Source organism: Typopeltis vanoorti, chromosome 4 (assembly GCF_054136105.1).
Source record: "Typopeltis vanoorti isolate ZY-2024b chromosome 4, IOZ_Tvanoo_1.0, whole genome shotgun sequence".
NCBI classification, from domain to species: Eukaryota; Metazoa; Arthropoda; class Arachnida; order Uropygi; family Thelyphonidae; genus Typopeltis; species Typopeltis vanoorti.
This window is the reverse complement of record NC_143552.1, coordinates 125,244,511-125,270,178: the sequence shown is the minus strand read 5'-3', so window position 1 is coordinate 125,270,178 and position 25,668 is coordinate 125,244,511. Positions and strand designations below refer to the sequence as shown.

General features: G+C 33.0%; 1 protein-coding gene across 2 annotated transcripts in view; it reads left to right on the top strand.

Annotated features, from left to right (window-relative positions):
• Positions 1-22,428: 22,428 nt before the first annotated feature.
• Positions 22,429-25,668, top strand: part of LOC150107657 (uncharacterized) — a 62,956-nt gene continuing 59,716 nt past the window's right edge. For both annotated transcript variants that reach the window (XM_090391991.1, XM_090391989.1), the window contains exon 1: positions 22,429-22,918. The gene's annotated coding sequence lies outside the window, so the exon portion shown is untranslated. The remainder of the gene's footprint in view (positions 22,919-25,668) is intronic.

The window sequence follows — 25,668 nt, the reverse complement described above, 5'->3', positions numbered from 1 at the left end:
AAAAGAGTGAGAATGCTTATTCCCTTTGTGGAATATAAAAGGATACAGAATTTAGTTATAATAATTATAATAACTGTTACTAATTTTACTTCACCAAGAAGAAATAGTTCATCTATGAAGTTATATATCTTACATATATAACCCAATTCCTATTTTGGGATATAAAAATAGCGTTTCCGGAAGAACATCAACTCCATAAATACAGCTGGTGGTTGACTTAACCAGAGACAGTGAAAGCGAGCGCGCAACAGTATCCGATCAGCCACACACTATCTCCTCTTGTAATCGGATGAAACCCTAACATGCAAAACACGAGCTTTTAGTTCATATCCTCTTACTCCTGATACAACTCAATGAAATCATCACGACTTGATCTCTTTCACTCTCCTTGGACCAAGTTTACACCAGGCTTCTTTAGGCATCAACAGATCATGTCATTGGCTTCCTCAGTCACGAAATATTCGGCATCTCTTTCGCTCAAGATGTTCACACATCACCTGCCCAGCAACTAATTCTGAAGCCAGAGGTAAATCCCAAATCCATCGAACTTTAAAATATTGCGCTCACCTTTGGGATGGTTCACCAGTAAGCTTTCTAAAGATTCTTAATATGGATCCAAAAGCATGTAAATCTGCCAATCGAGGAACGAATTCTTACACGGTTCTGTAAATACTTCCATAGGTACAGGTTCATAGAAATGGCATCCGTTATCCCCGTTACTTCTATGCCCACAATAACACAAGCAACAGCTGTTCAACATCCCGTTTTACAATTTAAGTACTAATCTGATACTTACGTTCATGTTTCGTTCCATCTATCTCTGCTCTGCGATACAACTTGTCTCGGACCAAAATCTTTAAAAAGGAAATTAAGAGACACGCTCTCTCTCTTAACTCGAGATCACATATCAATTAGCTTTTCATGTGCGAAGGATAACATAAAAAATCACAGGTATTATTTCTTGGAAAATTCCCATGTTACTCCCCTTAAAAACTATTATTTTTACGGCTATTATAGCCTGTTTTTGTTTAGGAGTGTCCCTTATTTTACATACATTGGATTTTGTACTCAAGAAAATCCCCCCCCCCAGTTTTCCCATAAAGACCCTTCCCCTTCCCCAAAAAAGCGCCCTTAAGTATAATAATAAGTAATATTATTATACTTATATATACGCCCTTAAGTAATATATATATGTATATATTATTTTAGAAAAAATAATATATATATATATATATATATATATATATATTATTATATAATATATATTATATTATATAATATATTATATATTATATTATTATATATAAACCCGGGTTTTCAAAATTATTTTTCCAGCCTTGCGTCTATCACTCCCCCTCACCTTTCTCCACCGCCCCCTTTTTAACAACATAACAGCAGAAATATGGAGAATGAAGTTATCGTAGCATCTAAACAAGGTATGTACAAATTTTTCTTTCCTGAATTATTCTGCTATAATTTCCTTTAAAACACACTTATAATGCCCTAAAAAATTCTTCAGTAAAAAAACCAATGTATTTAAGATAAGGGACACTCCTAAACAAAAACAGGCTATAATAACAATAAAAATAAAAATAAAAAAAATCACTTTTAATTTTACATAATAAAGTATACGTTTATTATATTTAATAACACCTGATTTTCAAATGTTACCAAATCTTCAATGTGATGGATCCGTTGTCTATTAGATTCTGAATTGACACATATATACCAGCACATCAATGCCTCATGTATAAGTCTGGAGTCTTTGATAGTTATATATATTATTTTCCAAATTCACTTTCGGTTCTGTTGCCATATTCTTCTGAAACTCTTCGACAAATTCAAAACAAATTTCCTTCAATGGTTACAATTCGAGAAGAAATAAAAAGTTCGTCCATGTTGAGTTGTCAAATACGGGTTTTATTTTTAATCAGAGATTATCTTAGAAAGATTATGTAGAAAGATAAATTATCCTGATACAAAGTTTTTTTTTCCTATTTCGTTGAATGCCTTGCCTTAAATGTTAATAAATTATTTGAAAGTAGAAGAAATTATAATAAAAGTTACATTATTATTCATGATATATAGTTTGGAAGAGAGGGGAAAATCTCTTAGGGCATTTCGTAACCAATTCTTTCGTAAACCTTTAAATGTTCTGTTTTATATCATGATGAGCACATTTCTTTATTTATTTAATGACGTCATAATATATTCTTCACAATAATCCAATTCCAAGGAGCTGAAATATAGAAGTTACATATTTTGAGTTTCGTTGTGTTATATGCTACTTCTGACAAGTAAATGTTAACAAGCAAGTTTGTTTGTTTTGAGGAGATAACGAAAATGCGTCGTCGAGATTTAAAAAACGCCTCTGCCTTCTAAGACCGAGTAATTTAGTCTTAACTGAAAGAAGCTTATAAAATTTCTGTACGTCGTAATCAGATCGACCGATCTTTCAGGCGAGTGAGGTAAAGGCAGTTGGGAAAGAAAGAATGAGAAAGAAGAAAAAAACGGAGAGAGTGTATAAAATAAACAGAGCGTGAAATAACTTAAAACAGGTATCATCATACAGATATGAGAGAGAGAGAGAGAGAAGAAAAAGAGTGGACGAAGGAGAAAAAAGAGAGCTCGTTGGAGAGAGAGAGAGAGAGAGAGAGAAGAAAAAGAGTGGACGAAGGAGAAAAAAGAGAGATCGTTGGAGAGAGAGAGAGAGAAGAAAAAGAGTGGACGAAGGAGAAAAAAGAGAGATCGTTGGAGAGAGAGAGAGAGAGAGAGAGTAAAGCGAATCATCCAAACTATACTAGAAGAGTAAGAAACGTAACTTAAAAACACTGCTGGAAGAGAAAATGAATAAATGAAATAAGAGAGAGAGAGAAAGAAAGAAATAGAGAAAGAGAGACAGACAGAGAGAGAGAGAGAAAGAGAGAAAGAAAGAAAGAAAAGAAGAAAGAAAAAGAAAGAGAGAAAGAAAGAAAGAAAGGAAGAAAGAAAAAGAAAGAAAAAGAAAGAGAGAAAGAAAGAGAGAAAAGAAAGATAGAGAGAGAGAAAAAGGGAGAAAGAAAGATAGACAGAGAAAGAGAAAGGAAAGAAAGAGAGATCAAAATACTTAAGAGCAAACAAAAGAAACAAGGAGATAAAATGCAAAAAAAATTAACTTAATAAAGAAAAACAAAAAAGAAAGAAAGAAAGAAAGTATTATAGAAAAAAACAAAAACAGTAGAAGAAGGAATTTGGGAAAATAATATAAGAGTGAAGAAGTGAAAGAAAAAGAATATACGAAAAGAGAATGAAATAAATATATAAGCAACAAATAAACAAACAACAAAAGAAAGAATATGAAAAAGATAAATACATCAGAAGAGAGACAGAGAGAGCGATTAATTTATAAGAAGCAACATAATCGTATTTTTTTTTCAAAAAATGAAGTAATGAATAAGAGGTAGAGAAGAGATTAAATAGATAGACTGATGCATAAAAAGTGTTAGTTTCAAAGTGGTCGAAGAGAAATGAATGAAGGTAAAAATAAAAACACTCATGAGAAACGTCAGAACAACATTAAGAGCAAGAATGAACCCGATTCATAGAGAAGAACGATATTTAGATACATCTATTATTCATAATGTCCTGAAAAACGTCTCAATACACATTAGGGACACCATGCTTCACCCTAGTGCCTCAGAGCTATGCAGAGAAGCCACCATGTACTGCATCGTCCTAAATATCTGTCTTCACTACATTTATTTAATGGGCTGCTATTACAGCTCCGACTAAATGAATGGCTTTTTCTAACTTATGTGCTAGGAACATGAAACCGTTCACGTGTCTTTAATGGGCACCATCTATAGGAGATTACGATTACAGACGAACATTTTGGCTAATACATTCTGCAAAAGGAGAGAAAGTATTAATCGGTGGCACATTAGTGTGCAAAGTAGAAAAATATAAGGCTCGCTTAAATTTAACTGCGCTATTGTGGTGGCTTAGCAGTCTCTTATCGCTTCCACTGTGTACCGAACACTAGCAGTGTGTTTCTTTAATTGGCAAGTACAGAGATAACTGATGTTCTTATTAGGTCCATTCGATAAATCTGAAATAATATTTTCATCTATTTCTGTGGGCATTTGTTTCATCGATCCAATAGAAAATGTTCGTTATTTTAGTTAACTAAAATCCATTTATTCGTTAAATGTTTAATAAATCAATACACTGAATTAATAAATAGTAATTAAGAAATGATATAATTACTTAGCCTATAACTGATTCAGTATAATAAATCAAAACATATTAAAACTTTTTAATTTAAAGGGTACCATCTATAGTTTTAAATTTTGAATTTTCATAATAAAATCAATTAGATTTTTTCCCTAAACCCATCTTTTTATCCCTGCAACACTCGGAAAAATCGATTCTAGGACACAGAAGTACACAAATATAAATACTAATTAAGACCGAGAACATCTTTTCTCATCTAGCACGCCTCAATAATGTACTCGACCTCGGTGATGGTGAAAGATACAAACGGGCTTCTTATTGATTTTCATAAAACGTTAGGGATAAAAGAATCCAATCTACTCCTTTACGAAATGAAAACAAATTAGATTTGTTTATTTTTATTCTTTAAAATGTAAATTTGCTTATTTAAAAGATGTCATTTTATATTTAAATATATTATTGTACATGTTATTTATTAAATGAATTTATTTTGTCACTTGGTATTAGCATACAAAAGGGATGTATCAATGGGCAAGGAAAAGCAGACAGAACAAAAAGATAATGAAAAAAATACGAAAAAAAAATAAAAGAAAGAAAAAGGAAGACCGTAATACAAGTATCTTGCCAGTCCTTATCCTTATAAGGACTGGCTTAAAGTGGGGAAGCAAGACTGCTTTTCCCCGTCATCTGTAGAGGACAGTATAGGGATAAGATGTTATTGAGCTATTAAAGCTCTGATCATGGCAAGAGAATGCTTTTCATCTTCCCCGTTATCTGTAGAGGACAGTGTAGGGATAAGGTGTTATTAAAGACCTTAAAGTGAGCTATTAAAGCTCTGATCATGGCAGGAGGGTAACAGCAATAGCCGAGCCTCAGTTAGAACTTCATTGGCTACAGCATTGCCATTCGTTACCCACCAAGGGCATTAATCATTGCATCTCACGGTCGATTCCGACTTCCATTCCTCCCCTTCCAAGTATCTTGCCAGAAAAAAATTATACATTTTATACTTTTAAAATGCAATTTTTTTTGGTGTCTTATTTCATTTCTAATTAATTAATTTTAATTTTCAAATTGACTAACAAAATACTTTTATTTATTTATATTTTTTTCTTACAAGATATTTTAATAATATAATACTCGAATTCGTTAAAAATGCTTTCTTTGAATCTACATTTCACAATTTGTAATTATTAATGAATAGATCATAGATCACATAAGAAAAGAGAAAGCTAATTAATATTGAATTCTGTCTCATAATCTTAGTATAATAATTTAATTTGTGAGAAAACAAAACACTTGAAATGCCTTAAATTGAAGATAGTTCATAAAAATTTTTTTATTATTATTATTAAACATGTATCAAAGGATTAGTTTTTCCATTAATGTGCTTTGGTACTCAAGTGACTCAGTAATCATTTTAAACTATCCTGCGGGGAAAAAACGAATAAAAAAGGTGACATTCTTCACCAGAAGATTAAAAGAAAACATTGCGTAAGCCATTGGTTTACAAACTGTATCTATTAATTGCGCCATTTGTAATGAAAGAGTTCGACACTCATATCTCCATCCCCACGCTTCAGACAATAATCAACCATGTTTATCGCAATTTCTGTTTTATCTTAGATAGCACTCTATGAGTTAAAGTTAAAATATCGGAAATTTCCAACAATGTTTTTGTTGCACTGATAGTGTTTTTCGTCACGTTCATCTGACTATATTTTTAGATATTTAATCTTTAATAAATTATTATAATTTAACCGTTTCTTTGCGCTTTTCTCTGAGATGTCAAAGTACGTACAAGGAGGAGCACCCGTCCCCACCACACACCCATTTTGGAAACATATCTTACATAATGACATACGGAAATGAAAGAAATCCCTTTCTGTTAGAAGAGAAAAAATCTTTTTTTTTCCAAAAAACTTTATATCTCACTTCTCCATATTTGTATCCTCAGAATGAAATAAGTTGCTTAAGTAACGACAAATGATTAAATCAAAATAGTAAATACAAAATAAAAGTTTGGATTATTAGAAGGGTGGATTTATTTGAAGAAAATCCAACAAGAATACTATCTCACACTTTTCTATTAAAATGAACGAATTATGAGTAGGTAAATGGAGAAACAGAATTGACGCTTGCATTCATTGAAACTGATTGACGGAGGGATAAAATACGTAGGCACCCGCTTTTTAACAGGGTGGACATAATATCACCATATGAAGAACTTAATTGAACATCACAGTCATTTTGAACATTGCATTTCGGATCACTCTCAAAACTCCAATCAAAACAGCATCCTTCAGGATCATTTTTCTCTCTCTCTCTCTCTTAAGGCTATAAAGATGAATCCACTATCTGAGATCCCTAACCATCCTACAAAACCTCCGAGAGAACTAACTCTCCCTGAGAATTTTAGAATGTGTGTGTTTAGTTGCTTACAGCTAAGCAACTTTACTTTTTCTAAATCTAATTAACACTGTGATAGAAGGGTTAACATTATCTGCATAGTCTGTCAGTGTATGTTCAGTAGTAGGTGTGCGTTCTTGTAGGAATATAAACGACACTTCTGTATAACATTAGCTAACCCATCATTTATAAGGAGAAGGATTAATCTTCATAAATAAATTTAATATAATTTATAAATATTTATTTCACCGTAATCCAATACCAATATTCAAATCTAAGTAGATAAAAAATTTAAAAATATAAAACTTATACCATTCATATATATCAAATTGAAAAGATGAAAAAAAAAAGGAATTCAAAGAAGAGAAAAATGTTTCTATGATGCAAGTGTCCTTATTCCATCACTTTTTATAGATTAAATTCAGATAGCTTTAAAGTGAACTAACTCCAATTTAGAAATGTGCTTATGTTATCTCGTCCTGACGATGTATGAAAATCTCTAACAGAACATTCTTAAGTATGAAGTCCGGGATGACAAAATCTTCGAATGGAAAATGAAAAATGTATAACAAGATTTTTTTTTCTTTTTTTTCCCTCTTTTGTGGCTAAGTAAAACTATGAATTCGCCAGCTCCAACATCATCCACTAGTTGAAGCAAGGGATGAGTCCACTGTCGACTCTCTCTGTTATTGGGATAGTCACATCGATCTACGCTTCAGGCATTTGCAGTGTCCCCTGGCTGTCAATTCGATCTGCTATAACACGTACGTGGGACCATGTGATTTGGAGAAGATATCGCAAATGTGGTCGTTAGGGAGAGGGTCATTGTAAAGCTCGCGCAAACGGATGAGAGAGGAGAAAGTAGCCTCTTACTATCCTACCCCCCCCTTCTTCTCGTCGCTCCCCAAGCAGCTTTCTGTTGCCTGTCTGTTTCGTTCGACAACATTGAAAAATTGCTCTCTCATTCTGACAGAATTCAGTGCTGCCCGTATTTCTTTATTGCGCCAACAGCAAATGCTAAACGGAACAAAAGAGAGGCATCTTGCGACTGCGGTGAATAAAATAATGATGATAGATGGCGCTGTAAAAATGTATGTAACTGTAGCGTTGGTTCGGAAGGGATGTTATTTTTATATTATATGTATTTTAAACTGAGAGGGGGGGATTTACATATTTTAGTACTGAGAGAGAGAGAGAGAGAGAGAGAGAGAGAGAGAGAGAGAGAGAGAGAGAGAGAGAGAGAGAGAGAGAGAGAGAGATGGAAGAAATGGAAAGAAATTAAATAACGTAAAATAAATAATCAACGGAAAGAGAACCAGCAAATAAAAACACAATGAAAACAATCATTCAACATTAAAAGAATATTTTATAGCAATACTGTATTTTTTCGTTTTATACCTTTATATTCATCTAATATGCACAACTATAAACTCATCTGTTGTCACAGAAGGCAAAATTCCATTTAGTTGTTAGGTGGATAACAGCTCACTGGAACTCTGTTTTTGTATTGGTCGAAATATTTATTGTTTCAATAGACTCACAGAACGACAGATATAGGCACAATATCCCTCCCAATCTTCTATGTCTCGAGTATATTTATCCACTGTTTTCCAACTGCATGTTAGTGGTTGAGCTGAGCGAGTATTGTTGTAATTTTCTATTGTTGTTGTCCATTGTTGTAAAATATACATGAAACACATGGCAGTAACACTCCTCTTTTAACGAAACCTTGATTATTTTTGGCATTGCTGCCCTATAGGTTCTGAATAATTTATTTCAGGGATGGAATTCCTACTTAAAATAAATTTAAAATAATTGAATCGAAACAGCTGATAATTTTCGAATACGGCATTGTTAAAGGCCATAAATAAACTATCTAATTCTGATAGTTTATAAATTATATATGTGTAATCCAGATACAAATGAAAGAAGAGGAAAATGATATAGAGTGACTGATGAAGCCCATTAAATTAAATTTTTTTTTAGTTTTATTTAAATGTATTTACTGTTAACATTGTTCAGATTTTAATGTTTCTATTCTCATAGATCTTTTATTATTAATCAATGTGATCTCCCCTATCTCATGTTCATCTCAATGGCTTAATATTAATCTCAATCTTGTCTAAAATGGGATTCGGACCCATACCCAGGGTTTGGGTCCGAATCCTATTTTAGATGGTCAAAGCAGTAAAAAGTGCTTTTTTTTGTTGTAGAAATATGGCTGGTTTCTAATACTGGTAAGTTGACGTAACATTAGAATTTAAGTAATAAGCAATCTTCAATCAAAACATTATATACGAGATTACATACTGAAACACTTTTCAGTTTATTAATTTTGAAGCGTTAGCATAATTTAAAGATTTTTCTCGCATAACAAACGTAATGGATGCTACTAAGAACCTGGTGTTCTCTATATGATCAAAAATTATTTACTTCTATTATTTATGTAAACATGAAAGCAATAAAACGGAAGACCAGGAAAGAAAATGAAGAAAAGAATGTATAAAAATAAATATATGACAAAAAAAAGTAAAGAATATAAAGAAATAATAAAAGAACACTACCTTTTCTCACTTTAACTCTTCAAATGTTCTAAAAATAAATACGAACTCAGAAGCGACCTCTATGAATCAACTCTGTCACCTAAACCGTGAAGCTTAAGTATCGGGTTTCAAAATAATTTATACATAAAATTGGAAGTTTAACAGCCGAAATAACAATAAAATATTCACTAAGTATTTTGTCGATTAGCTTATGCTGTCAAGGTTACATTGCGAAATAATTTAAAACTGTTCTCCACGTCAGAATTGATATTAAATATTGACTCGTGATATAATGCGTGTCTGCCATCAAAAAAATCTTTAATCATAGGCAAATAAATGTCTAGCATCACTTTACGGGAGTTTCATGGCTGGAAAATACCAGATAAGTGAACGCACCGTTGTCTTTCGATTACGATAAAAATATTTATGAGCTCAAAGAATCTTCTATAGACAAAGCATAGGCTCGATGCAAAAAAACAAATTTATTCATTCTAATGCAATTTTCTTCGGCCAAGTGACAGATTTGCAATTCAAAATCCATTGTGAACTTAGGTAAAACAGGGGGAAAAAGACAAAACAGGCAAAGTATTCTATTAAAAGGGTATTTTACTGTGATATTTAAATAAGCATATGTTGTCAAAAAAAAAAAATTCTGTTACCTAAAACATGACACGTTAAATATTAATAATGGAAAAGACATAATGCAAATTAATAATCAATGGCAACTCTTTCAAAAATTAGGACAACAATCTAAACGAATGTAAAAATTTAAACTTGACTCAACAGTGTCAAACTCCATCGAGTGGAATTGGTTATTTTTTTTTATTCTTTTCCCGTGTTTTTTTTTATATTATATATTATTATATTTCAGTTACAATTTCACTATTCATAAAAAAGCAATTGTTGTCTAGATGAGTGAAGCAAGAATGTTTTTCATATTCCCCGTTATCTGTAGAAGAAAATGGATGGATGGGGTAATATAGGGCTATAGGCTCTGATCATGGCAGGAGGATAACAGCAATAGCCGAGCCTCAGTTAAAACTTCATTGGCAACAGCATTCCCATCCATTACCCTCCCAGGGTACTCATTTTAGTCGTCTCGTAACACGCAACATTGGGGCTATTCTTATCCTGGCTACTACACTACAATTTCACTATTCATAGTTCTTACTTGATACGCAAAAACGTTACTGTCTATAAGGGTGAAGCAAAATGGTTTTATAATCCATGCTGTCTGATAAGGTTACTGTGTAGTGGAAAGTTTATGAGCTAAGTGCTTTGCCCGAGTGGGTGCAAGTTGTAGATCCTCATTAGGAATTAGGATGGCTTTAGGTCTCCTATATTTGGAGAAATCTGATTCATCACAATTTGCTGCTTGTTGTACTATTTCATTTGGATGTGAAGACGATGTTGAGAAGAACTTTACTGCTAAAGATGGCAGGAAAGAGTAGATATAAGGGATATTTGTGTCCCGATGAAGTTGGACATTTCTGATATACCATAGCGCATTTAAGATCATGCGGAGACATTTGTTTTGCACTCTCTGTAGTTTGAGGATATTTATACTTGAGGTGTGGCTCCAGGCTGGGGATGCATAAGTAATAATGGGACGAATCATCAACTGATAGAGGAGAAATTTGATTTTGGTATACAGCTTACTATTCCTATTGATAAGAGGGTAAAACTGTGCTATGACGTTTGATGCCTTTGTACATGAGGCTTTTGTATGTGGACTGAAGGTTAGTTTTCTGTCCAGAAGTACACCGAGATATTTGGCTTCTGCTCTCCAGGGAATCTTGATCTAGGAAGATGTCTTGTTTAGGAGATATTGAGTTTTTAATTCTTACTTGATAGTCCTTATAAGGACTGGCTTCGCCCCTTTAAGTCCAAGAATGCATTTCATCTTCCCCGTTATCTGTAGAGGACAGTGTAAGGATAAGGTGTTATTGAGCTATTAAAGCTCTGATCATGGCAGGAGGGTAACAGCAATAGCCGAGCCTCACTTAGCGCTTCATTGGCTACAGCATTGCCCTCTAGGGATATTAATCACCGCATCTCACGGTGGATTCATCGACCACCTCGATTCGGCTTACTTGAGAGTTCTTAAAAGAACTGGGAGATGGACTGAGTCCTTGACTCTTTATCCCGTCATCTGAATGAAGAAAATCTGTGTGGTTGGGGTGTCATTGAGCTAAAGGCTCTAGTCATGGCTGGGTAACAGCAATAGCAGAGCTCCGTTAAAACTTCACTGGCTACAGCAGTGCCATTTATTACTCTAGAGGTCCTAAAAATGACTTGCTTCACTCAACCATCGGCTTACTTGTTCCTTAGTCCTTATAAGGACTGGCTTAAAGGGGCGAAGCAAGAATGCTTTTCATCTTCCCCGTTATCCGTAGCGGACAGTGTATGGATAAGATGTTATTGAGCTATTAAAGCTCTGATCATGGTAGGAGGGTAACAGCAATAGCCGAGCCTCAGTTAGAACTTCATTGACTACAGCATTGCCATCCATTACCCTCCAAGGGTATTGGATTAGGGTCCTCATCCGTTTTTTCCCCCCCGGCTTACTTGATAGTCCTTATAAGGACTGGCTTAAAGGGGCGAAGCAAGAATGCTTTTCATCTTCCCCGTTATCTGTAGAGGACGGTGTAGGGATAAGGTGTTATTGAGCTATTAAAGCTCTGATCATGGCAGGAGGGTAAGTAACAGCAACAGCCGAGCCTCAGTTAGAACTTCATTGGCTACAGCATTGCCATGCATTATCCTCCAAAGGTAATGGATTGAATGAATCAATCCCCCCGCGGCTTACTTGATACTTCTTATTTGATCCCTTCTATTTGCAGCTATTTGATTTTATATTTGGTTTATTTAGTTTTTATTTTATTAATAGAGTACAAAACTAAAATTTGGAATAGGTAAGTTATCTTTGAAGACTATATTATTGATCCAATCATATTTTATATTTAATTGTAGAAAATCACCTAAATCGTTTTGAAAATTTAGCAAAGACGCCAAACTATCAGAGTTGCCTTAGAACGAAGGTTATATTCTCAAAAGCTCTTTGGAAAATTCCCAAAAGTTATTTTTTTGTTTTTTCTATATTTGGCTATAAAATATAACATAATATATTCCATTTAAAATATGTTTTCTTTTAATTTTTTTTCAGTTCTAGGAATTTTATCTTTTCAAACTTTGACATTTACTACTGTCATTAATTTTCAATACGGATGATTCTTAGTTAAGCTTATTTTAATTTTTGTAGTTTTAAATGTTTGTCATTTTAACATTTCTCTAAATATTAAGAGTTAAATGTTATAACTTTTCTAAATTTCCCTTTTATTTTACTTTTTCTGATTTTAGGGATTTTTTTAAAATCTTTTTCTAATTTTTGTTTTGACAACAATTTTTAGCTTTCATTTGATTCTATCTAATTTTAAATTTCCGTCACATTTGCTACGTTTAGTTTTCATTTCACCATATTTATTTCGCAATTGATTCGTGACATTTTGAGTTTTTTACATTTGTTTTTATTTGATAAATTAAATTTATTTTTTATAGTTTATTTTATTTTATTTATTTTATAATTATTTTATAATTTTATTTTTATTAATTTTATAAAATAATAATTTTATTATTATTTTAATTATAGTTTAAATTCAATTTTTTTTTAAAAAAGTAAAAAATTCGATTATTAATTTTATACACCAAATACATAGCATTTCTTTAGTAGAAGTAAATGAAGATACAATATTTTGAGTAAAATACTAAGACTTGGTATGTGTGCTTACGTCACTAACTCAGCGAATGAGGCATCTTGATGTTAATTAGAAAGTTCAGTTAACTCGTCATCATTCCTAATGGATTATTAAAATCACGAAAACAATTTGCTCCACCAATTAATTGAGATCAACCATTCTACGCTATTATGCCGAAACTAATTAAAAGCCTCAAGGTAACACGAGGATGGAAGGTTTAAGCTTATTAATTTCTTCCTCGATGATCTCCATATCAAGGTCCCGATGTTGGACAAAATTCACATCTTCAACATAAACTGACTATGAACGATGTTCCGGACGAAGCTCTAAGATTTCATTACGACATTACAGTTAAGGTTTGCTGAGTGGCTGACTCTAATTTCACGCTTATGTGATGTCGGAGATGAGTATGCTCTCACGTGATAAAACTGTGCGGTGAGAGTTTACTTGGTAAAGAACACGCTGGTCCCCGATCAAAGTTCACCAACGAATGTGAAAGGGTAGGGTACCGTTTACTGCCTGTGGATAAAGTGTGACCTATGGGGATGTTCTGAGAGCAACGTCACGTGCAGTGTTGAAGACATCTAATGTTGATTACTATAGAACAGATGACTTGGTCCTTACCACTTTCCAACACTGACGGAGCTTGATTATTGATCTGAAAGCACAACGCTACCTAGCGGTGGTTCACCTGTAATTAACTGTAGGTTTAGAGTTCAGGTGATTTTTTTTTTAATGATTTAATTTCGATCACTTTTCAGTGCACTTATGATATCGTATTATTACTCATATTTTGTCCCTTTTTGTATTGTATAGAATGATATCTCCCAAATAAATTTTTGGACAGAATTAAGAACCCAATTGGATATATTATTATTATTATTATTATTATTATTATTATTATTATTATTATTATTATTATTATTATTATTATTATTATTATTATTATTATTATTATTATTATTATTATTATTAAGTTTATACAAATAAAAAGCTCGGAAGATATAGACAGGTTGCCAGAGTGAAACAAAAGACTCTAATTTAGTTCAATAAGAAGATCTCAACACAACAAAAATGAATGTGAACCATCAGATAGATGTAATTACACCAGAATACATCAGTAATTGTACTTTCGAATCGCTTGATGCATGGAAACAAAACACAGTACAAGCGAGAGGTCTCTCAATCTTGCATATTAACATCAGAAGCATCCGAAAACATTGGTTATTATTACAGGCTTATCTGAGGAATTACACTGATATTATTGATATATTAATTCTTACAGAAGTATCCATAACTAATGACGAAGCGACTGCTTTCCAAATTCCAGGCTTCCAACAACATAGATCATGTCGCCAAACAAGAAGAGGGGGTGGAATACTAATATTTATTAAACAAAAATTAATAGCAAAAGAAATGACATATCAGTTTGAGCATGCTGAAACCCTCTGCCTCGAAATCATTAATACCACGAATACACAGAATCCCATAATACTAAATGCTATTTACAGGCCACCAAACCTAAACATGATAAAATTCTTGCAGGAACTCAATTGCTGGCTTTCACGCCAAGAAATATGCTCAACCGAATACCTAATGATAATTGGCGATATAAACATAAATATTGTAAACGAAAACCAGAACAACACTGTACAATACCTAGACACGCTATCCATGTATAATCTAATATCAACAGTAACATCATGTACTAAAGAAGAAATATTCGGAAATACTCTCACTGCTTCCTACCTAGATCATATAAACGTCCGGGAACCACCAAACAATTACACTGCATCAGTCATAAAGTGCAAAGTAGAAGACCATTACTTCACCGCTCTAAACCTGCACACCAAGACAATACCCATGCAATGTCCCACAGAAGAAAAACGACAGAAAACAATAATAGACGAAGAAATAGTCAACCACGAAATAAGAAAAACAGACTGGGAACACCTGGCATCAGATTCAGCAGATATCTTATACAACAACATTAAACTCACACTGCAGGAAATATATAAGAAAGCTACAAAGAAAGTCCGAATTCGATCAAAAACAACACAAAATCCTTGGATAACACAAAACTTAATCCTAGAAATACACAGAAAGGACGCTTTATGGAAAGAATTAAAGCGATATCCAAATAACACAACTTTAAAAACTGAATATAAGATAACAAGGAATCGCCTTACAACACAAATCAGAAATGCAAAAAGAAGCTACTACAGAGACAAACTAACCTCCGCACAAAACAGCATGAAACAAACCTGGCATCTGATTAATGAGATGCTAGATTCTGTTCCCAACACCACTGCCTCCGAAACCATAAAACACAGCTTCATGAAAGACGCAAAACCTATCCAACAACTAGCAAATGATTTTAACCAATACTTTGCAGACTCCATCCAAGAACTGCACAGAAATATTCCCCCAATCACAAAACGAGACCCTCCACTTGGACCGCGATCAAAACAGACATTATGGTTACCAACCATAAAAGAAGCAGAAATTCTCTCAGCAATACATCAAATCAAACCAAACAAAGGCCCAGGAATAGATGGTATCAGACCTAAAGATATAAAGCAACATGCAACTAGTTTAAGTCCTATCCTACTAAAACTAATAAATAAAATATTTAAAACAGGACAGATACCAAGTATGCTAAAGACCGCCATAATTACACCCATATACAAACAAGGAAAAAGAAATTTAATTAGCAATTACAGATCAATAGCAACATTACCAATTATCAATCAAATTATGGAGCGGATCATACTGAAGAAACTCACAGCATACACTGAGATCTTTAATATTATCCCCAAAACACAATATGGTTTTCAGAAAAATAAGGGAACAACATCTCTCTTGGAAGACTTTACAGACGTAATTAATACCGCCTTAGACAAAAACAAAATAGCCATGGTAGTCTTTATAGATCTAACCAAAGCATTCGATACACTTACACATCAAACCTTGTTAGAAAAGCTGAGGCATGTTGGAATAGACGGGCCTCTTCACAGGTGGTTTACAAACTACCTCCAAAATAGAAAGCATATCACACGTATCGGATCAAACCGAAGCAGAGAGCTACCAGTAACCTGTGGAGTGCCACAGGGAGCTGTACTCTCCCCAACTCTATTCAACATTTACACGCATGATATTAATCAGTTACCACTCAAAGGTAAGATATTCCAGTACGCAGACGATACAGCAATAATATCCATCCATAATAATGCAAGCATAGCCCAAACAAATATGCAACATGATATAAATCTGATCATAGACTGGCTCACGAAAAACTCCATACACTTAAACTATTCAGAAATCCACTGACTCGACCAGTTGATAACAAATATATAACCATCCAACATCCACTTTCCAACACAAAAAACACACAGAACAGCAAAACCACTACAATCACTCAGTTTGAAACAATACGATACCTTGGAATTTACCTCGATGCAGATATGAACTGGAATAGCCATATAAAACATCTACACAACAAACTACGAACAATAAGTGGCAAACTCTACAGATTAAAAGACATAGTTCCCATACGCCTAAAAACACTAATATACAAAGCGCTATGCCAAAATATACTAAGATACTCTATAACAACATATGCTTTCTGTGCACCCTACAAATTAAATAGATTAATGTCGCTACAGTACAAAATGACAAAACTGATCTTTTGGGAACAAAGAGAAAATCACGAGCTTATAAATATTGCTATGGCAGAACACAAAATACTGACAGCAAAACATTTATGTCACTATGCAGCCTTGCTAAAACATTATTTCGATGCCAACTACAGGACAGTTAGAAATACATACCGTATAACAAGACCTCAGACTACTAATTATATCACATATAAATACAATAATCACTACGGAAAGGCCACGCGAAACTTCTACATCCCAGACATGATAAACAAATTACCTTTTGAATACAGAAACATTACAAACTACAATAGCCTGAAAAGAGCTCTAAGGACATACTACGAACAAGAAACCCGCACCCAAAATACCATACAAACTTAATGAAACACAATATATTCGTTCAGGCTTCCAGTTCAGCGACGCATCAGTACATTCCAATTTATTGTGTGTGTGTGTGTGTGTGTGTGTGTGTGTGTGTGTGTGTGTGTGTGTGTGTGTGTGTGTGTGTGTGTGTGTGTGTGTGTGTGTGTGTGTGTGTGTGTGTGTGTGTGTGTGTGTGTGTGTGTGTGTGTGTGTGTGTGTGTGTGTGTGTGCGTGCGTGCGTGCGTGCGTGCGTGCGTGCGCGCGCGCGAATTTCTCAATCATAGATTCCGTAGCATCCTAACACAGCAAAAAAAAAATACATAATAACCAACTGGTGTCATCCTCAGATAAGCTTACATTTAAGCTTCGAGGATGAAAGGAAAAAAAAATTAGTTCTCATCCAAGATGTATCATATGTAACCAAATGCATGTAATGTACGTATCACAAGAAAACCAATGTATGTATTATATGTAAACCAATGTACGTAATGTAAATATCATATGTAAACAAATGAATGTAATGTATATAATAACTGTAACAAATGTATGCAATGTAAAAAAAAAATAATAAAATAAAATTATTTTAAAAGTAAAAAAAAAAAAAAAAAAAATTAACTTGCCTCACTCATCTACAAGTAATCCTAATAAGCAAATGCAGAAATTTGTATGTATAATCACTCTTTCTCAAACTTAAAAAAAAATATATATATACAAAAAATTCTGCATAATCTCATTGTTAATATTAGAACATGTGTTGTAAATATATAAAGGCAAAAAAAAGTATTATTATTATTATTATTATTATTATTATTATTATTATTATTATTATTATTATTATTATTATTGTCACACATATCGCTGCATTAACAACAAAAATACCTGCCAATGTCCCGAAATCAAACCCGTAACACATGCAAAATACTTTGGTGTCTATATAGATTGCCACCTTAAATGGACAAAACATATAGAATACCTACACACCAAACTCCGGATCATCGCAGCAAAACTCTTCCAAGTAAAATATATTATTCTATTATTCCATCCAATATAAAAAAACTATATCATGGTATCTGCGAATCCCTACTGAGATACGGTAGGGATTTGCATAACAGTCTATGCAAACACATCAAACAGTCACCTAACAAAATTAGAAACATTACATAGGAAAATTGTGTCAACAGCGATTTGAACACCTTATACGCAACAACCAATATCCGACCAGCACATGGCGACACACAGAACCCTGAGTATTAAAAACCTGAAACACTACATAACATTAACAAGGAATTACTTCAACATCACCTAACAAAACAACAGAGACACATATCGTATAACACGACCTACAACAACTCTCTACACCCTTCAACAACTCATACGGTTCATTTGTAAGATCACATCAGATACCCAAGCAACTCAACAACCTACCAAGAAATTTAAAACACATAGATAACTACAGAACATTAAAAATGAACTCTGGAAGATATACCAACAAAGTCAATATATCATTAACACTAATATACACATCACAAATCACCAGCATCCAATGCCTACATTCCATGCATAAACAGTAACAACAACACAAATAGTGAAGGCTAAATCCCACTCTCTTCATAAAAGCTAACCCAAGCTTCGAAGTAGGTGGGATTAACTTGCCTCACTCATCTACACGTAATCCTTATAATCAAAGAATGCAGATTATGTAACAAAACAGTTAGTAAAGTGTATAACAATAATGAAGATACTGATATTTAAAAAAATATGTATATATAAAGAGGCTGTATAATAATAAGCCATGATATTGATATTAAAAAAATGTACATTTATATTTAAAAAATCGTACTCTACATTTGTACTGAACAGAAAATGTAATAGTATACTTTGTTGTATATATGTAAATACTCTGTATGATGATAAATAAAATGTTATTACAGTTTAAAAAAAATATTATTATTATTATTATATTATATACATTTTTCTTACAATCCTGTTTCTTCATTTTCCGTTCTTTCTTATTTCTTTATTAATGCTGTTTTCGTATTTTCACTCACTCTCCCACAAACATACACTATTTCTCTCTCTGTTAGATTATTTGATTCTTTCTTTCTCACGCCTTCTTTATCTATCTCTGTCTATCTTGCTCTGTGTCTATTTCTTCTTCCATTTCATCCTGTTTATTTAAAAATCTACGATCCTTTAGGCTTGTTTTAAATCAAGAATTAGAACAAGATTTAATTCGACAATTTATTTAGATAGTCAACAGTTTTAGCTGGACGTACTTTGAAATTCTATTCGTAGTTTTTATTAAAATGTGACAAACAATTTCGATTTTGATTTCGATATAACAGTAAATCATTGTGGACAAAAACTGAAACCTCAACGGCATATGTTATCAGGCAGAAACATTGCCTTAACTCAGTTAATGAAGGTTGGAGAACAAATAAACCAAAATTTTATTTCTAATGAACATGAGCGAGAAGAGGAAATATCATCTTAATATTCTCAAAATTACGTAAAACGAATATGAAAATAACTTAGAAAATTATAAAGAAAGTGCGATTTTTTCTCTCCTGCGCCAAAGCTTTCATTAATGTCACCGATCAATTCGATCAGCACACAGTGTAACAACAGTTTTGGTACCTTCTTCGACCTATCCGTCCCCTTAGGACGAATAGAGTTCCCAGAATAAGGGTCATGTGAATTAATGCAGCCTGCACTCAACTCCTCTGCTTCATCCTCTGAGGGCTCGCATTTATTCCTCTCTAGATCTGTGTGTTCACAGGCAGGTTTGCCTGTTTTAAGGGATGATAAACTAGAGTTTTATTGGAGAAAACCTTCATCTGCGTATGACATCTGCTAACTCATCATTTAATTGAAATGAATCGAACTCATAAAGGTTTTTCACGTCATAGTAAGCATTCTAACTCAAGTCTTTCTTTTCGTTTGTAGACGAGCCCTTTGGAGGCTTCATTGCATCGTTATGTAGAGATGGAACTTATTATGTCATCAATTGAAAGTTGAGTCATTTTTTTATGTACTATTAGTAAATTATTCACATGTGACGTCAATGGATGAGGTAAGGTTGCGGAATCTCTTTCCACACAATTAGTAGAACAGTCGCACACATTCATGTCCGTGAAGGGTTCGAACCCGCAGCTTAATGGCCTCTTTAAATTTCCTCTTTTTTTTTTTTTTAGATTAATTGTATCTGTGTAATCAATGGCTTACTTTTTAAAAGCCTCTTGATGTATTTTAATCTTATATCGTCTTTTAATATTTCAATAATTCGAAGATAAAATAATGAGCAAATGAGCAATAATGAATAATGGCTGGAGAGCGGATAAGCTAACCACTTGGCCAACGAGGCCGGCATATGTACTGTAGAAAGGGTACTTATTTTTAATTGTATGAATCGTTTTACCACTAAAAGTGGTCCATTTAAATCAAAATTAATTTTTTGGCAATTTATTAACAAAGATCTCATATATAAATATTGTTAAAATCAGTCTAACCTGCAATGGACCAAAACAAAGCCAATCCCTGTCCAAATGGATACGAAGTTCCATAATACAATATGGCGTCAAATCTTTAATCCGTTTAGTATGCTACTGAAAGCATAAAACTATTATGATAATACAGTGGTGATGTCACGCATGAAAAACAGTCCGTCGAGATCACGTGATGTCCGTACATACGGAGGGGATTCAAGGAAGTCATGACATTTTATTTTCAGTTGGAAAGACTCGGGTTTATTTAACATTATTGAAGTGGTAAGAAATCTTACAGGGACCTTTAACTGAACATGAACTAACCGGTCTTAGACGGAGGTTGAGAATTTTCCTCTCGGAAATTCGGTTTTTTCATGCAGCAAAAAATACAACTCGTTAATGTAATGGCAGTAAATATTTTCCATATTATTTTCTGAAAATGGCATTCATTCTCTCTCTCTCTCTCTCTCTCTCTCTCTCTCTCTCTCCCTCTCCCTCCAGCGTATCATTTACTTTGTTTTGTATTTTTTTTAAATTTTATTTCTTCCCTGTTTTCTACTTTTATAAAAATATTATTTTTTCCCCCGTTATACTTTTATTTTTCGCCGTTTTTCTTTTTCTTTTCTATTTCCTTCTGTATTCTTATTCTCGCAGTTCACTCTACTAAATCCTTCCTTCTGCGTGCTGCACTTCTCGCCCTGTAATTCTCCAGCTGAACTTCCTGAGCATGTCGTTTGTGTCAAACAATCCATGAAATTGAAAAAAGGAAGACATAAGGACTCGATGGCGAATGACCTAGCAAAAGAAAAACAATAAAAAAAATAGCAAAAGAAAAATCGAATCTCAAGAAGCACCAGAGACCGCTGTTGCCAATAATTGTAAACTTAAGAACGTGTGCTTAAAGCTTTCTAACTTTGAGACGAGGTTCGAATGATCATTTTGCGCCCCGTTGATTTGAAAGAAGATCCGTATGAGTGAATTTAAAAGTGTCCTATCACTAAAAACACAGTAAGGTGCTTTGGGCAATGATAAGAAAGGAAGGTGTTGTTATTGTATTCAGCTATCAAACGAAAGTCGCCCATTAAAAAAAAATGAGAAAAACATGAAAGTTGGATGTATTTTAAGATTTTCTACGAAGTATAACGATACGTCACAAAAGAAAGAATAAAACAGTCGTAGTTTCATGATTCCTGGTTGACATCAAAGGGCATATAACGACAAATTAATCATTGTTTAAAATAAAGTTAAGAGTAATATCTATTGAATAAAATTAAAACAAAAAAAGGAAAATAAAAACAGTTACCATAACTAAAAAAGAAAGATTAAACAGTTACGATAACTAAAAAAGAAAGATTAAACAGTTGTCAGAACTAAAAATGAAAATAACAATTAAAAGAAACGAATCTAAAAATAACTAACAAATAAAACAAATTCGATTACTTAAAAAAGATTTATTTAATAGGAAATGTACATAATACTGTATTATTTGTTGACATTTTTATACTCACTCAGTCAACAATTAAATTACGTCATAAAATAATGAATTGCACTTAATGCTGATTGCAGCTCACGCCAATTCAAACAATGTCAGTTTCTTTTCAAGTGTTATCCATTTCAACAATAGAATTCTCTTTTTTGTATTAAATCTGCCTGTCATGCATTTAATAATTACTTCAAATATGCATCTTTTTTTAAATAGTTATTTTCAATGAAAGGGTAAGTTTATGTTTTTCTTATTTCTTCTTCCTGGTTGTCGTTACTTGTCTTATCTCTCAGTTGTTTGTATGCTACGTGATGAGGTCCTCCCTCCTGCCATGTGATGACTGATGTGACAAAGAAAGGAGGATCGTTGAAAATGAAAAAAAAAACAAAAAAAAACGCTATAAATAAAAGAATACTGTGCTCAATAAAAACTGTGTGCATCATCCTCTCTCTCTCTCTCGCTAGCTTGCTCGCTCTGCCGATGATGGTTTTCCGTAGAACAACTCCCAGCGCGTGACTGCTCCAGGAAAATACAGGCGGCATCCCAGAAAACGTCTGCTGCTGCTGCTGCTTGCTTAAAAAGACACGCAGCTACAACGATCGTAGACTGGAGTTCTGCGATAGACAGATGCTTGATTGAATAAATTGTTCAAGAGGAAAATATATCTAAATAACGATTTAAAGGGGGGGGGAAAGGATTTCAGATAGACTACGGGTGTAAAAGATCATTTATTGAAGTGAAATATTCTAATTTTAAGCAGTGGTTTACGCAACAATGCATATGTAATAGAAGTCTGATTATTGTTGGAGTAAAATGTCGTGTTGCTAGCTATGTACACACACTAGCTGGTTCCCATAGAAACGCGTCAAACAAAAGTAGAGAGCATGCGCGTTTATTTCCCAGGCTCTGCTTGAGAAGACATCTTTTCACCTATGTGAAATAGGGATAGTCGAAGCGATGAGTCATCATGTTGTGAGCACCTGAATGATGGCCTTTTCGGAAGGTTAACTGGGTAAGTTTATTAATAACCTCCATACATCACCTGACCCTTTCAAGTCAGAATTTCTTCTTTTTTTTTTTTTTTAGATTAATTGTATCTGTGTAATCAATGGCTTACTTTTTAAAAGCCTCTTGATGTATTTTAATCTTATATCGTCTTTTAATATTTCAATCATTCGAAGATAAAATAATGAGCAAAATTTAATGATCTCTTTAAATGAACAGTATATGCCCGGAATGTTCTTCTCCTACCCCTCCATCCCCACCACGAGAAGATGATCAGTAATCTTATATGATATCCTACACTCAGAGGAAGATTCATTTGCAGAATAAAACAAACTAAAGTTTTTTTGGGTGTATATTAGGCCATTAGTGGTTATCACATTAATCGTATTTCCTATATCAAGTATTTAAAATATTTCAAATACGATATTCTTTAATAAATATCTTTCTTTGAGAAAACTAGTCGAAGCGCGATTAGGCAACATTTATTTTAATAATACAATATTTAATTCAAATAATATAGATATAAAAATTAAATTTATTATTACTTTGTGAATAATTGAAATAACTTTAAAATATTTAAAATATTTTATAAAAATGAATACGCTAATAAAATTAATTTAAGGTTATAAAACTATAAAATTTCTAAATAATTAAAATTAATTTAATCAAGAATATAAAGTTATATCTTACAGAAATATTTTTTTTTTATTTTTATTATTTTTTTTTGTCTGTCTCCTTTCTGCTTATCTGTTTGAGCTCACCTTCATATAGGACCTGATATGTGTTTTGAGATCTGAAGAAAAGGTTCGGTCAAACATTTCATATTATCATTGAGCAGAATAAAAAAATAACAACTTTCTAGATAGACAACAATAAAATCGTTTTATATAAGAAATAATTTCTCAATATGAATAAAATTAAAATAAAAATTCATTTTGTTAGTGTATAAATATGGAAATTTTGAAGGACACCAATTTCAAAAACAAATAAATTAAGTAGAAAATTCAGCATAAGTCTATTTGTGATTTTTTTATATAAGAAATAATTTCTCAATATGAATAAAATTAAAATAAAAATTCATTTTATTAGTGTATAAATATGGAAATTTTGAAGGACACCAATTTCAAAAACAAATAAATTAAGTAGAAAATTCAGCATAAGTCTATTTGTGATTTTGTCTCTAGGTGGAGATTGGAAGTCAACCCCCTGAAAAGCTCAGCGGTTCTTTTCTCAAAAAGGCCAATGTCTCCTGCAGGAGATGTGTTACTATTCAATACTAAAATTCCCTGGCAGACAGAAACAAATTACCTGGGTGTAATTCTCGACAAAAAGCTATCTTTCAACCAACATATCAAGTCTGCATGTGCAAAAGCATCTAAAGCCATAGCTCAGATTTACCCGCTAATTAATAGAAATAGCAAGCTCAGCAACAGAATCAAATTGCAACTTTACCAGATGACGATTCGTCCCATAATCACCTATGCCTCTCCAGCCTGGAGCCACACCTCTAACGCTAACATTATCAAGATTCAGCGTGTGCAGAACAAGTGCTTGAGAATGATTCTGAACGCCCCGTGGTATGTTAGAAACAGCCAGCTCCATAGAGACACAAATATTCCATATATTCTCTCTTATCTACAATCCTTAGCTTCCAAGTTTTTTCTAAAGACGTCCACACACCCCAATGATTTGATTCAACAAGCTGCAGCATATGAGCCAACGGACATATTCAAATATAGAAGACCAAAAACTATATTAGCCTCCTATAACGATGCATAATCTCCATGCCCATTCAGGGCGAGCAAACTGCTCGTAAATTTTACCCTCACTGTAACCACGACAGATAGCGGGGAATATGAAAAGCATCTTGCTTCACCCTTAAAGACATAAATGTCAATTGTCAATTGTCAATTGTGATTTTGAGACAATTGGCAATGCTGTAGCTGCAATGCTGTAGCCAGTGAAATTGTGATTTTGAATAACTTTATTTGGTTACGTAGTTATGTAATGGCCAATTCAACATGTTAAGAATAAGATCCTAATACATTGCAGTGGAATCGAATGTGTACATCATGGCAAAGAAGTTTATATGAAATATTATTATCTTTATATACGAATTTCATTTCACTTAATTCGAAAACGTTATATTGTACAAAAATTCTGAAATCGATTTTACATTTACGACACTAACATTTGTAAACGTGTCCACAGAAATATTTTTTTTTTATTTTTATAACATATATGCAGTGTCAGTGGCATATGGGGGCTTCATCATGCAACTTCCTGTAACGCTAATTTCTTAAACGTACAAAATGTCCAAGATTTCTTTTAAAACTTATGGTTCGCTTTTAAAATTCAGTATTATTTGTACCTAATGATTTTAAATGAATCCAAATTTACAATAAGCACCAAAATAATAAAATTCATATAATCCTACATCATGATGTAATAAGTACTGGAATTATAGTTCCTCTTTTAGAATGAAACATAAATTTTAGAATAATAAGTATATTTTTATCATCACACATAGTTCGTACTGCTGTATATGACAAATAGTTAGATAGTAGTAAGACACTAAATAAATCGTTGGTCATGTATGGCAAGGAACCTGCAGATATGAGCTAAATGTAGACCATTGCAATCAACAATGCACAGACTACAAGTGGTGTAAGGAACGTCGTGATTGGTCCATAGATCAATAAGGACCCTTTTACGATTAGATGGATGAGTCGGGATTTGATTAATCAGAGGATGGTT